Source organism: Etheostoma cragini, chromosome 2, assembly GCF_013103735.1.
Source record: "Etheostoma cragini isolate CJK2018 chromosome 2, CSU_Ecrag_1.0, whole genome shotgun sequence".
Classification (NCBI taxonomy): Eukaryota; Metazoa; Chordata; class Actinopteri; order Perciformes; family Percidae; genus Etheostoma; species Etheostoma cragini.
This window is the reverse complement of record NC_048408.1, coordinates 10,470,738-10,483,163: the sequence shown is the minus strand read 5'-3', so window position 1 is coordinate 10,483,163 and position 12,426 is coordinate 10,470,738. Positions and strand designations below refer to the sequence as shown.

The 12,426-nt window shown below is 39.1% G+C and overlaps 1 protein-coding gene across 5 annotated transcripts in view; it reads right to left on the bottom strand.

The window, feature by feature from the left end:
- Positions 1-12,426, bottom strand: part of fbxw7 (F-box and WD repeat domain containing 7) — a 106,596-nt gene that overhangs the window by 86,882 nt on the left and 7,288 nt on the right. For 3 of the 5 annotated variants that reach the window (XM_034885318.1, XM_034885301.1, XM_034885309.1), the window contains one exon: positions 6,586-6,728. The exons of the other annotated variants lie outside the window; for them this stretch is intronic. The gene's annotated coding sequence lies outside the window, so the exon portion shown is untranslated. The remainder of the gene's footprint in view (positions 1-6,585; positions 6,729-12,426) is intronic. 5 annotated transcript variants of the gene reach the window in all.

Genomic DNA, 12,426 nt, shown 5'->3' with positions numbered 1-12,426 from the left:
AAGAGCTGTCAGTACAGCAATCTCAGAGGTCATCAAAGAGTTAACAGGCTGTGGGACTGTCTGGATTATGAGAGGAGAAAGCATGAGGGCCGGAGTAGTGAGATAAGGAGGCTTGCATTTCACAGTTTATTCTCCAAAACCCTGACAGAACACGCCAGTTATTTAATAGGTTTGCCAAAAAAAAAAAAATACAACTGAACAATTTAATAATCTGGCACGATATGCAACACCTGCATCAGCGTGCAACAGTGAGTCAACACCACAGATGCGTCAGATCTTCCTCCGTCTCGTCTGATGGGAAGTGAACAGGGGGGAAGCTGCTGGCAAAACAGCGCACAGCTAATAGAATCAACATGGTGATTTGATTCAAATAAAAAAAAAAAAAATCAAACTGATATTTGAATCCTCCTTGCTTTTTTGTGTAAGAAATAGGTATCTCATGATCAAGTTTTTGTTAACCCTGATTGAAACCCCTTAACATCCAATCACATACTCTTATTTAGGCTACCTAAATAGTGATTAATGATGGCATTACACGCCGAGTCGTTTTTATCCAAAGGAACTCACAATTGCTATGTCAGAGGCCGCACACCCCTGGAGCAACAAATAGGTTACATGTCCTGCTCAGGGACACATTAGTTGATGTACCAAAGTTGGAATTGAATCCAGGTCTCCAAAACCAAAGGCATTAGTCATAACCACTGCGCCATCAACACCCACAAAGATGTATGTGACACATTGAAATAACAGATGTAGACTACTAACTCTGGTATGCCTTATACAAGCTTCTTCCATCAAATTGTTTCTATGCTTTAATCATTGACATGATATGAATACGATGAAATAAGTTTAATGGAACAACAGGACTACTGAAACTGACTGACTTGTAAGAGATAAGACCAATCCCTCTGGTGGAGTTGTTGGAACCACAAAAGCCAAATAAGAAGCAATGGAAAAAAACACAAAAAAAAAACACAAAGGGTATAATGATAAGTTTTTAGCAAAATTGTTTTTTGATTTTATTTAATGTCAGTAGTTCAACTGTTTGAGCTACAAACAGTTGTCACCTCTGGATTAGATCTGCTTCATGAATGAATTGGTCTATACCTACAACCACTCCTGTCTGATCCTTCTCAGCCAATACATATGTTCATCTGTTCAAATGATCCACCTTAAATCAACACTGCACAAATCATCCAATAGGGAAACTTTTACTTCTGTACTTTAGACTACAATTTGCTACAACAACCGGTCAAACACATATTAAGGTGTTTTAATATAAGAAATTGAGCAACTGTTTTTGAGCAGCAGCAGCAGCCTAAAAACAAAATTAGACCCAGTAAACTCCCCAGCAGCAACAAGGAGCTGGCCTGTCTAGAGAGAATAGGATTTCTAAGTTGACGTAAACAAAATTGGATATGGACTTGAGTTCTGGGAAATGAACAGATGCCCAGACATGCTATCCAGCTGTTTGACATTTGATAACCGTGTGACAGAAAGATCGTCGACAGAAAGTAAAAAACCTCACAATTCAGGATTCCTAAAAATCGGCTTTTATTTGCAATGACTTGCAGAATTTAAGTCAAAGAATTACCACCTTACGGTTGTATGCTTCCTTCAACCAGTCAAGTTGTAGTTTACCTACTGTCACATTTCTTGTGTGTGTTCAAATGCTTGGCCAATAAAACTGATTCTGATAGAACACAAAGTTGTGGCCAAGACAGCGGGCAATGCTTTAATGTTGATGCAAAAAAGCTACAAATTCTTAATTGTTGATGCTTCACACACACACACACACACACACACCTTAAACCAGGCAGCACAGAAGATGCAATCCCCACAAAAAGGTTATCGCATTGAATAATGGCCAAAAAAGTATTTGGGCCAAACATTATGATGTCACAGTGAAGTTGACCTTTTGGATTTAAAATGTCCTCACTTCATTTTTATCCTATTAGACATTTGTGTGAAATGTTGCCATAATCACCACAGGACTACTTGAGTTATGGCCATAAACTGCAATGGCACAGACATGTGGTCAACACCAAAATGTAATCAGTTCATCTTTGAGAGATGAAAAGGCAAATCATTACTCATCTAGAGTCCCTCTTGCTCAAAAGTAGAGTATTAAGTAAACACTTAGTTGTGATCTACAGTAGGGGACTACACTAGTGATTTTGGACTCTAAAACCCCCCCCCTTAATATGAACACAAAGTTCTGCTGCCTCTGCTTAGCCAACCCTCGTTTTCAGATAAAAAATAAGCCATCCCTTTAACCCAAAGCTTTCTAGGAAAAGTTTTGAATGTTTCCCAGAGGCCTTTGAGTGAGCCACACACAGAACTTCAGTCTGGGTCAGCTGTGTCTGGATGTGCCAAAATAAAAGGAGTCCACGTGGAGTAATGCAACTGCCGTGTTTCCTGGCTTCGGTTCACATTAAGGAACTCTGGTCAAAATATGAACAAAGCATTGGCTTATGCAACTTCTGATGTGAACAAAAAGATTGCTCTCAACCAGGATTGTTGTAAGTTGTTGCAAGTATCTCAACTCGTTTATATGCATTTTTGTGTAATTAACTTAAAGGAGGCGTTAGTGATATTAAATCCAATTTTCTCTAAAGTATTTTACAAAACTAACATGCATAGCTTTGTTATTATAACATGAGAAATTAACGCATTAGCCTAGCAAGTAAATAACAAAAGTTACATAAAATGAACTTGGAGCTGCAACAAACTACTGTGAAATACTTATGTTACACCGGCATAATAGCGCTCTTACTGCATTAGGGCTTTGTTAGCAAGCTGCCCATTTTGTTTGGAAACTTTAGCTTCAGTTTTCACACACTTGACTAAAACATTACCAACATGAAAAAGATAGCCTACTGTTTGAGACTTCAACACTTTTACAGTCCTTTATTGTGAAATGTTACGAAAGGTTTGGAATGAAAAGCAAAACGTCTCAATTGCATATTTGTGAAAAGCACAAGATAAATGTTAAATATATTTTGGAGAGGCTTATCCAATTTTAGATGCAATAGTTCGCTGTAATCTTAATATGCCAAACATTCAGCATATCAGACAATCAACTGTTATTACAAACGGGTCGGACAAACCCTGAGAGTTGTTACAAGAATGTCTTTAATTCCTGCTGCAGGTGTGAACTTTGAGCTGTCTGGTAGACATGCTCTCACACAGCAGTGCTGAGAGTCTCTTACAGATTAGCATAAATATATTAAAATAGGCCTTGTCTAGTCACATTGGACCCGTGCTAAAGCCGTGACTCAGTCTGTATTTTGTCTACATAAGTTTTGGTTCCAAGCTCTGTGGTCCACATGAGAGTTTGGTTTAGGATATTTCCTGGGTGAAAGAAAACCACCAAAGTGAGGATGCCAAGAGGGGAACATACAGTATGCAAGAGGGGATGATGTATTACTGACAAGCAAGAGGGCAAGGGGTTTTAAAAGAACTAAAAAACTTGTGAGCCACAGGTGAATCTTCAAATAAGCAACTATCGCTTAGCTTTGCAAAGCATCAACTTCACTCATTTGGCAACTAATGACTTCCGTTCAATATGAATCCTGAGGTGGGTCCAGCTCTACTAAAGTCAGGGAACTGTCTGAAGCAGCTGCAAACTAGCCAGCAGTACATAGAGACTGAAAGACACTTCATAAATCACTGCTGGAATGCAGCCTTGTTTCCTCTCCAACCCCACCTTATCCACAGTGTCTTCCTCCAACTCCAGGAGCTTTCTCCACCAAGCAACTGAGATCTGGCCATCACAATCATGACACAATTTGCAGCTGTGAGTCTTCGCAGTTAAAGAAAAAAAAGATTTCCCTGCAGCGTTACTCACATTTCAGTCATGCAGTGCAGGCATTACAAAGCAAAACAGACACTAATGAGAGGATGCAGAATTAATGAAAGAGTAAGATCATGCATTTTGGGGTCGCCCTGTTGATTCAGAGTTGATTAATGTCATTACTGCAACAACAAAAATAACTTCAAGATTTGGCAGACATTGTTCTCATTCTTTAAAAGTTTCCATTACATTTGTGAGAGGCAGGCTCGGTGGAATTTATTAACTTAAAAAGTTATTCTTTTTTATTAAATACTGTTCTTTTTGGCAAGACTTACAACGTTGTTCAACATTTTATGCCAGGTCAACATATTACACAAGTATGTGTATTGCATATTGAAATTAAGAAGACACAGTAGGCCATGTTTTTATCGTTTATTTTTTGATATTTTGTCTCGTGGTTAATTTGCATCATATAAACATTCCTTCAGCAGATGTGATGGAGCCCAATATTCCAACTCTTTGGAGAGGAAAGCAATGATCCTAGTGAAGTCTGAGAAGTCAGCTTTCTAAGTATAAATTTATAAACGTAAGTTTCACGCCATAACAAACTGAATGCAAATGCTATTGCAATGAAAGCTAGTTTATTGTTCACTGATTTTCAATAGCTACAAATAATGAGCCATAATGACAAGTAAACACCATAAATATCACATTTAGTGAGATGAATACTAGGGTTGCACGATATCATGGTTCATTGTGATGACTGACCGACATCACGGTGGAGAGCCACCATCGGGATGGCACAGCCCCCCACTCTGTCAGACATGGACGGACTGGCCCGCACACATTCACAACTGGCCCGCACAATCAAAAATTCAAAGTCAAGTGTGTTGGTGTGCAAAACGCCGCAACAATCGCAACAACCATGGATTGCTGTTGTGGCCAACAGATGTAAACTATACATTGTTTGTCTGCTATTTCACTAAATTCACACTCAATTTTTTTATACAAGAAATCAAGTATGTAGTGCTTAAATATGGGCCGTTTCACAATATGTATGGCTAATTGGATCCGATTGTGTTGGATTTCAGAAGCTCCACAGTCTGACAAGACAGCCGGCCGGCGCCTGCCGGGGTAGCTGGGGGTCATAATGTTTTACTGTAAACATCGTCAACTGCCAATTTAGAGGACATGCCCAATCCTAATAAATAGCAGGCCTAATGAACCATATTATTCATATTTTCTAAATCCTATAATTTAAAGGACGAGTGAAACATTTGCACGACACTGTGAGGGACATACACCAATGTGTCTACTGCCAGTCAAACATAACAAAGAGGTACATAATGTCTTCAAAAGGTGAGTAATCTTTTGTTCAGCTTGAGATATAATCTCTTCCTTTTCCTGTTATGCCAACAACTAGTCCAACTGTTTAGTAGAGTTTATAATCAGAGGTTTCACTGAACTTCACATACTCTTTCACGATTCTTATTCTCTTTACATAAGATCAGGTGGTATTTTTATATTATTAATGGTACATTTTTTTTAGATTTATCTCCTGATTACATGGAAGACATGCTTGTGAAAAAGTCTTTCTTCCCTAGAGACAGTCAGTGCCACAGAAATCCACAGATGGACAAAGATGTTCTTAGAGAGCAGATTAAGAGGTGTTTCATCCCAGAGGAAATCATGACGAACCTGAGCGGCAACGTGCCGCTACCATGGAAACACCGATAAGCAGACAGATGCCATGACTTTGAGCACTAGAAAATACTTTAGTAGTCCAAAAAGAAAAGAAAACGGCCATCCGTTGTCCATTACATTTTTTTAGCTCAAATAGAGAAGAATTTGCCAATACAGCATTTACAACATATAAGTAAAATTATTAAAACAAAATGTGTCATTTTTTAAAGGAATTTAAAAGTGTACTTTTATTTATTTTTTTAATTGTAAAAGAGTAGTGTCAGATTACTATAGATGTAGTGTTTATACAGCTTGGCCCATTAGTGAATTAAATTATAAGGATTCGGAAAGTCAAAGTAATTGTAGTCAAAGTAAAATGTAATTGCTCCTGCCAACCACAAGGTCACCCTGTCAGTAAAACAGGAATATTTGTTATATATTCACAGGAGGCATGCAGAAGATGAGACTATATGTAATCAAACACTGATCTTGGTAAAATACATTATTGTTTTAAATTAGTTGTCTAATTGATACCGTAGATTTATTGAAATATTTTAGAAAAGCAATTCCAAAAGGTAATGCTTTATACAACATCTCTAAGAGTGGTTATGTATCAATTTAGGAAGAGGAACCGATTTTGGATCAGTCGTTTCAGTCAATCTGTGACCCAAATGTAAACAAAAGTGTAGTCACAACATGGAACTTGTCATTTAGAGCCATATATCTTGATAAGTATGTATAACTATTTTGTATAAGTATTAAAAATAAATTATAAGTAGTCAAAACTACATGGCAAAAAGTTAAAACATCTAGGCCTCCAATTTAACAAAACATGCACATATGGATGTCATTTTCACAGACTCCACTTATACGATAGGTCATAATAATCCGGCTGATAAAATACCAAGAAGTTATTCCTTTCATCTTGCCATGTTGCACACAAATACTTCAAGGCGACAATGCAATTCAAGTGTACATAAAGGCTTGGGGCTCTACAGGACAAGAGCCAGAGAGCTACTAGAGGTAAAAAAAAAAACATTTGAAAGAGCAGCAAAGAAACAAGAACAGTAGAAACTGTTTTCTACAAGACAGAGAAGGGGCCAAACCTGTCAGTCGAGGGACTGCGAAGGGGCTCTGGAAAAGCTCGCCGGTGCTTGGGGGTACAGCGTGTTATCTGCAGCACCGCAGACCTTCCCTTTTGAAGTGATGCTGAGCCCCTGACTGAGCCAGAGGCACTGAAGGTGGGAGGCTAGAGAAGATGTTAAAGAAAAAGAAAAAAAAGCTATTAGAGGTGAGAAAACTGAGGGTAAAAAAAAAAAATTTAAAATAAAAAAAAATACACAGCAACAGCAGAGGACTAAATAAAACATGCCCGTTAACGTTCATCTTGTTATGTCAAAAATTGCAACTCCAAGACCGTTTATGGCATGTTTCTCTGGAACAGAGTTGAAACTTTGAGGTCATGTCATTGTTTTTCTCTATTTTCTATGTCTTGTTTAGAGAGGCCATGTCTCCTTTTAGGGAGTAGTGAAGAAAGCATATGGTGATCATGTGTTGGAGAAGGATTCGGCTGCATCAGGAGGGGATGTGCAAGGGACACAATCAGATGGCAAAAGCGAGGAAAGTGAACTGACACACTGTTCTGCCTGCTTTTTCTGTTGACTGCAACTCTCCCTCAAGGATTATCCTCTGTAATAGACTTAAAGGCACTTTAACTGAGCCGCCAGCTGCCTGCGTCCCCGGTGGAAACCCATACAGGTCAAGTCTGAGGGAGGATATCCTACCATGACAATACAACACATTCCTAGAGTGCCTTTGCTTTATCACACCAACATAATCTAATATTAAACTTTGATCTATAGGCAGAAAACATTCGGATGCAGTTTACAGAATAAAGACTAGAAATCAACTTAAAAGTTAGTATAGTAGCAAAACTGTCTTTATATAGAGCCGGAGTAATCTGACCACAATACATTAATGCATTTTGGGTGCATTCGTGTCTACCTACTTAAAGCTGTCAACTTTGGATCAATTCACACAAGGTGCATTTTCAAGATACAGTAAGCGTGGCTCAACTTACTTCAATTTTGATAAACAGTTAATAATTCATCCAGAAGAAGGGAATGTGGGCCAGAGAACTGTGATCTACATAATGTAAAACTGACACATTTTCAAGGCAGTTTCTATGTTGGCTAACTGCACCATGAAAAACTAAAACCATAAGCAGACTAAATGAATTGGTGTTAACAATGAATTGCAACAAATAGGTTTTTTTGCCCAATTAGGGGAAAAATTATTTAGACAGTGCTAGCACACTTTAAATCATACTTTCAAAACTGAATGAAGGGAAGACTATGAAGTGTGCCAGATGTTTGGCAAGAAAAGAAAAGGACAGAATGAAGTAACATTGGCTTTTAAAGCAACACTAGAGAACTTTTCCTGCTTCGCTGTCCCTACAGGTTGGAAGCGGAATTGTCCATTACACTGTCCAGTTCATTCAAACCAAAGATCCACTACCTGATCTGGCAAACTTGCATAATGTAATGTATTGGACAATTTTGCTTCCAACCTGTAGGGGGACCAAAGAGGGAAAAGTTCTCTAATGGTGCTTTAAGTTGATTAAACTGAATATGGAAATGAATAATTAGGTCAGTAGTTTGCTGTCCTGCTCCACACTTGCTGGTTTTCCATCAAGACATCTAATCATGGACTAATCATGGTGTAATTTAGACAAATGCCCTGGCTGACTGTACAGAAAACCAACGTATCGTTAGTTGGTTTGTCCTTGCTGACCCTTATAGGGGTTATGAAATGCCAGCCAATTTGTAGCTATTCAACTTGTAGCTATTCAACATTTGACTTTATAGTGGCAGGTAGGGACACTATAAGATTTGGATGATCAAGATTGGAAAAGCATGGTTTTTATTTTTTATGACAACAATCAACGTTTTTTTCTTCCTCCTTCCATTGTAAACCCCATTTAAATCTAATCTGGCCAACATTCCATCTCTTCATGCAGTCGGTTGTTTCCTACAAACAAATCTGCCACAGCTGTACGATTGTCCTTCCACATATATGTACTCGTACATAACAATCTCTGTACCTCTATTGTTTATTAAAGTCACAATCATGTGTGTGTGTGTGTGTGTGTGTGTGTGTGTGTGTGTGTGTTGGTTGAGGTGTAGCTATTGTTTTTCTGTGATTAGAAAAAGCGTATTGAGCAAGACAACCACAGATTAGTCAACTAAAGGCACATCGTTAAACAGAAGGATTAAATAATATATTTCCCAAAGTATTTGTTAAACAATGTATATGGTCACTCATCAGAAATCAAACCAGTTCAGAGAAGTCCTGCGAGAGATGGTACCGGTTGTGCTGAAAAAATACAAGAGACACAAAGAGGACTCCCTGTTTGATCAAGCAATATTTGAATGTCCATTTCTCTCAACCTTTGCTCCACATTGCACCTATACATTTAGTAGATGAATAAGAGCACTTAAGTGTTCACATAATGTGAAAGCTACATAAGACCTGCAGAAACACAATCATACAGTTAAGTTGTAAGGGTTTTGGTGACCTTGTAGAGGTTTGCTTGTAATAAGTCTGACAGGGTCCTCTTGGACTGGCATGAGACAGTGGGAAACCTCTGACCAGGCGTATAAAAGAAGCCTCCATTCACATAGACAACCGTTTCCATGCCAACAGAACCTCTGTTGGGAGAGCCCTCCTTTGAAATGGTTTTCATCCTGTACCTCTGCTGCAGTCTCAGAGAAGGACTGGCATTTGAGAGGAAAAGGGCTGTGGGTGGCAGTGAAGAGATGCAATTGTGTCATGGCAAGATAGAAAAGGTCTGGCTGAAAGCCCGAGAGCCTGGAGATGGATCTGTGTTGGGTGGAGAGCTAGCTACCTATCTACTAGGGGTGTGACGAGACGCTTACTCCACGAGACGAGACACATCACGAGATTGGGTTCACGAGAACGAGACGAGATTTTTAATTTTTTTTTTTAAAGAAATCCTCGATGAAATATATGAATGGACAATAGTTTTTTTATTCAACTGAAAAATCACTAAATGCAAAACAATTTAGGTGCATTTTGAAAGTAGAGACCTGTGGTGGTGCTGTAAGTGTTTTTGCATAGTGCTCGTGTTAGACGCGGTATACGGCATTTTTTTCTTACAATGTTTACATATTGTGTTCGTCTTGTCTGCCACTCTTTCGCCGTTCATCATTTCCGCAGGAAAACCATCACGCTGACATCACATCGCCTCACGAGACAACTTTTCACCTCGACGAGAAATCTCGTCACGTTTTAATCTCGCGAGATCTCGTTAAACAAGATCTCGTCACACCCTTACTATCTACCTACCTACCTACAGGTAGGGTTGTGCCAATGGACGATATCATGCTCCATCGTGATGGTTGACCGGCATCACGATGGAGAGCCACCTTCGTGATGCCAGGCCCCTCACCCCGTCAGACAAACGCTAATCCTAGTGGACGGGAAATAGACAACTGCGTTGGTCTTAAACTAGCATAGCACTGTATAGTAGCTCGCTTTACCTGGACTATTAACGTATGAGCATGCGGTAAGGTCATGTTCTGCGCCTCGGCTTGGACATGGAGGGCTCAAATGAGAGAGAAAAGGCGTTAACGTGGAACGCTATCAAACTTTCCTTCATCCACTCAATGCACTAACTTTGTAGATACTACTGTGTGCGAGCATCAATAGGTCTGATGACATTGTTACGTAGGATTTATGAATTACGTTAGCAACAGTAGGCTAGCACGGACATCTGATTGAATCTAGACTTTACGGCACCATAGTTAAGTAAAAGTTAGTCAGGTTGTAATTTACTGCCCCTACCAGCGGCCGCATGTAATACTATCTATTTACAAAGGACATTTAAATGTATGCCCCCCCCCATATCTATCTATCTATCAGTGTTAGGTGGTTAAAAACCCATGTTTCCCATCAGTCCTAATGCATGAGGGCTGCAACTATTGGCTATTGTAGACAATAGACGTTACAGAGCAAAAATGTCATTAAATCATAACTATATCACAGCTTATTAGAGCATTTAATAACTGAACAACATTGGATTTACTACAAACAAAATCAATAATTATTCAACAATGTATCAAATGACAATGTGAAAAGTACCGCTCGTACTAATGAACCTACAATGAGACTTTATGGAGCTTTATATTGAGTCCAGGTCATTATTTAGCTGTCCTGCCCACAACTTTACTGTTTTGCTTTTATCACAATGCTCTCTGCGGTTTGTTTTGCTACCTGACAGGCACAGTTAGCCACTAGCAGGTGAACACATTGGAGAATTTAGCAACAAAGAAAAGCCAGATATTTCCCTAAGGAGCCAGTAGAGAGACCAAACATAGCTAAAGGCAAATGGAGTATTGTACCAACAGTCATCAGATGGCCAGAAAAAGGACTCCGGATGAATGATAACGCTCTGTAACTGCAGGATGTGTAAATAAACAAACATTTGCGCAATTTTGCAGTCTACATCTAAAAAGGTGACTATATGTCAATGCTGTGTTTACAACCCGCTGCCCTCAAATGGCCCCTAAAATGTTATTGTAAGTTTAAAGTAAGGTTGAATTGTCAGATTTGTCAATTCTGTTGATTCAAGGAAAGGTTTAGTTTTTCTATCTATAAAATCATTCTCAAATCAAATTTACAGAAAATGTACTATATTTATATTGAGTTCATGATTTAATGAAAATTAAATCACACAGTATTATATACAATATTACATATTCCCCATTACTATTGATTTTTTTTTTTTTTAAATGGTTACTTAATAGATTAATCAATGCCTTAGAGATATCAATTCAAAACAACAAATCTGAACCTTATTTATTGAGAAATCTGTCCAAAACCAATACAGCTGGAAGTTCTGCTCTTTGTGAGAACACTGTCATATTACCTGTTCCTGTAGCATGAGTGACAGGACATTTTGACTGTTACAATTGTGCTTGTTTAGCACTCAGACACAAAGCAGGTCTCTCTCCTAGGCCATGGTAATGACGCTCCCCCATTCTCCTATCTGTGTTTACTAGAAAATTTAAAGGAACACGCCACTGTCTGGTGAAATAGGGCTTATCACCGGCAGCGCCGCCGCCAGTTAGCTTAGTGTAGTAAATGGAATCCTACACTAAGATGATTTCCTAGGCAGATATTGACTTGGGACAGTGCTTTGGCCGTGGTTCCACCCAATCCAGTCCCAAGTCAATGTCTGCCTAGGAAATTGTCAGGTCTTAATCTGCATAACCCTATTTTTACTACAGTTGTGAATATGCCACATAGAATAACCGGCAACATAGAATTCCATTCACTACGCTAAGCTAACTTGCGGCGGCGATGCCGGTGTTGCACCGGATTAAAACAATGCATGCACTGACACAAAAAATGTGTTGGCCCAACTATCTCCAGCTAGGGGAGACCGTGATAAGCCCTATTTCAACAAACGGTGACGTGTTCCTCTAAACTATCTAGTAAACACAGATAGGAGAACGGAGGAGCGTCTTTAACCCCGTGTTCCTTTAAGATAGTCTGCCCCAGCATCACTTGAAACTATAACATATCCACTGTTGACTTGTTATGTCCCAATTTGCAACCTCCTTTTGTCCCTGCCTGAACTATGTCACACAGCGTTCATAGTACAGCCCACATCAAAGCAATATGCCTGGGAGATTCCTCTCTGTGTTCATTAACCAACTCAGAGCTGCACAGCCCAGCACTGAATTATTAATGTACTCCTTGTGCCTCACAGATACAGAGCAGAGGGCCATTCACAACTGCTGAACACACCCACGCTCGGCTGTCCCTGCCTGTAAATCTCCAGTTAACCCTGAAAACTCATTAAGAAAGCATATTAAGGAAGGACTGAACCAAATATACCATCACATGATTGATTATAGAAA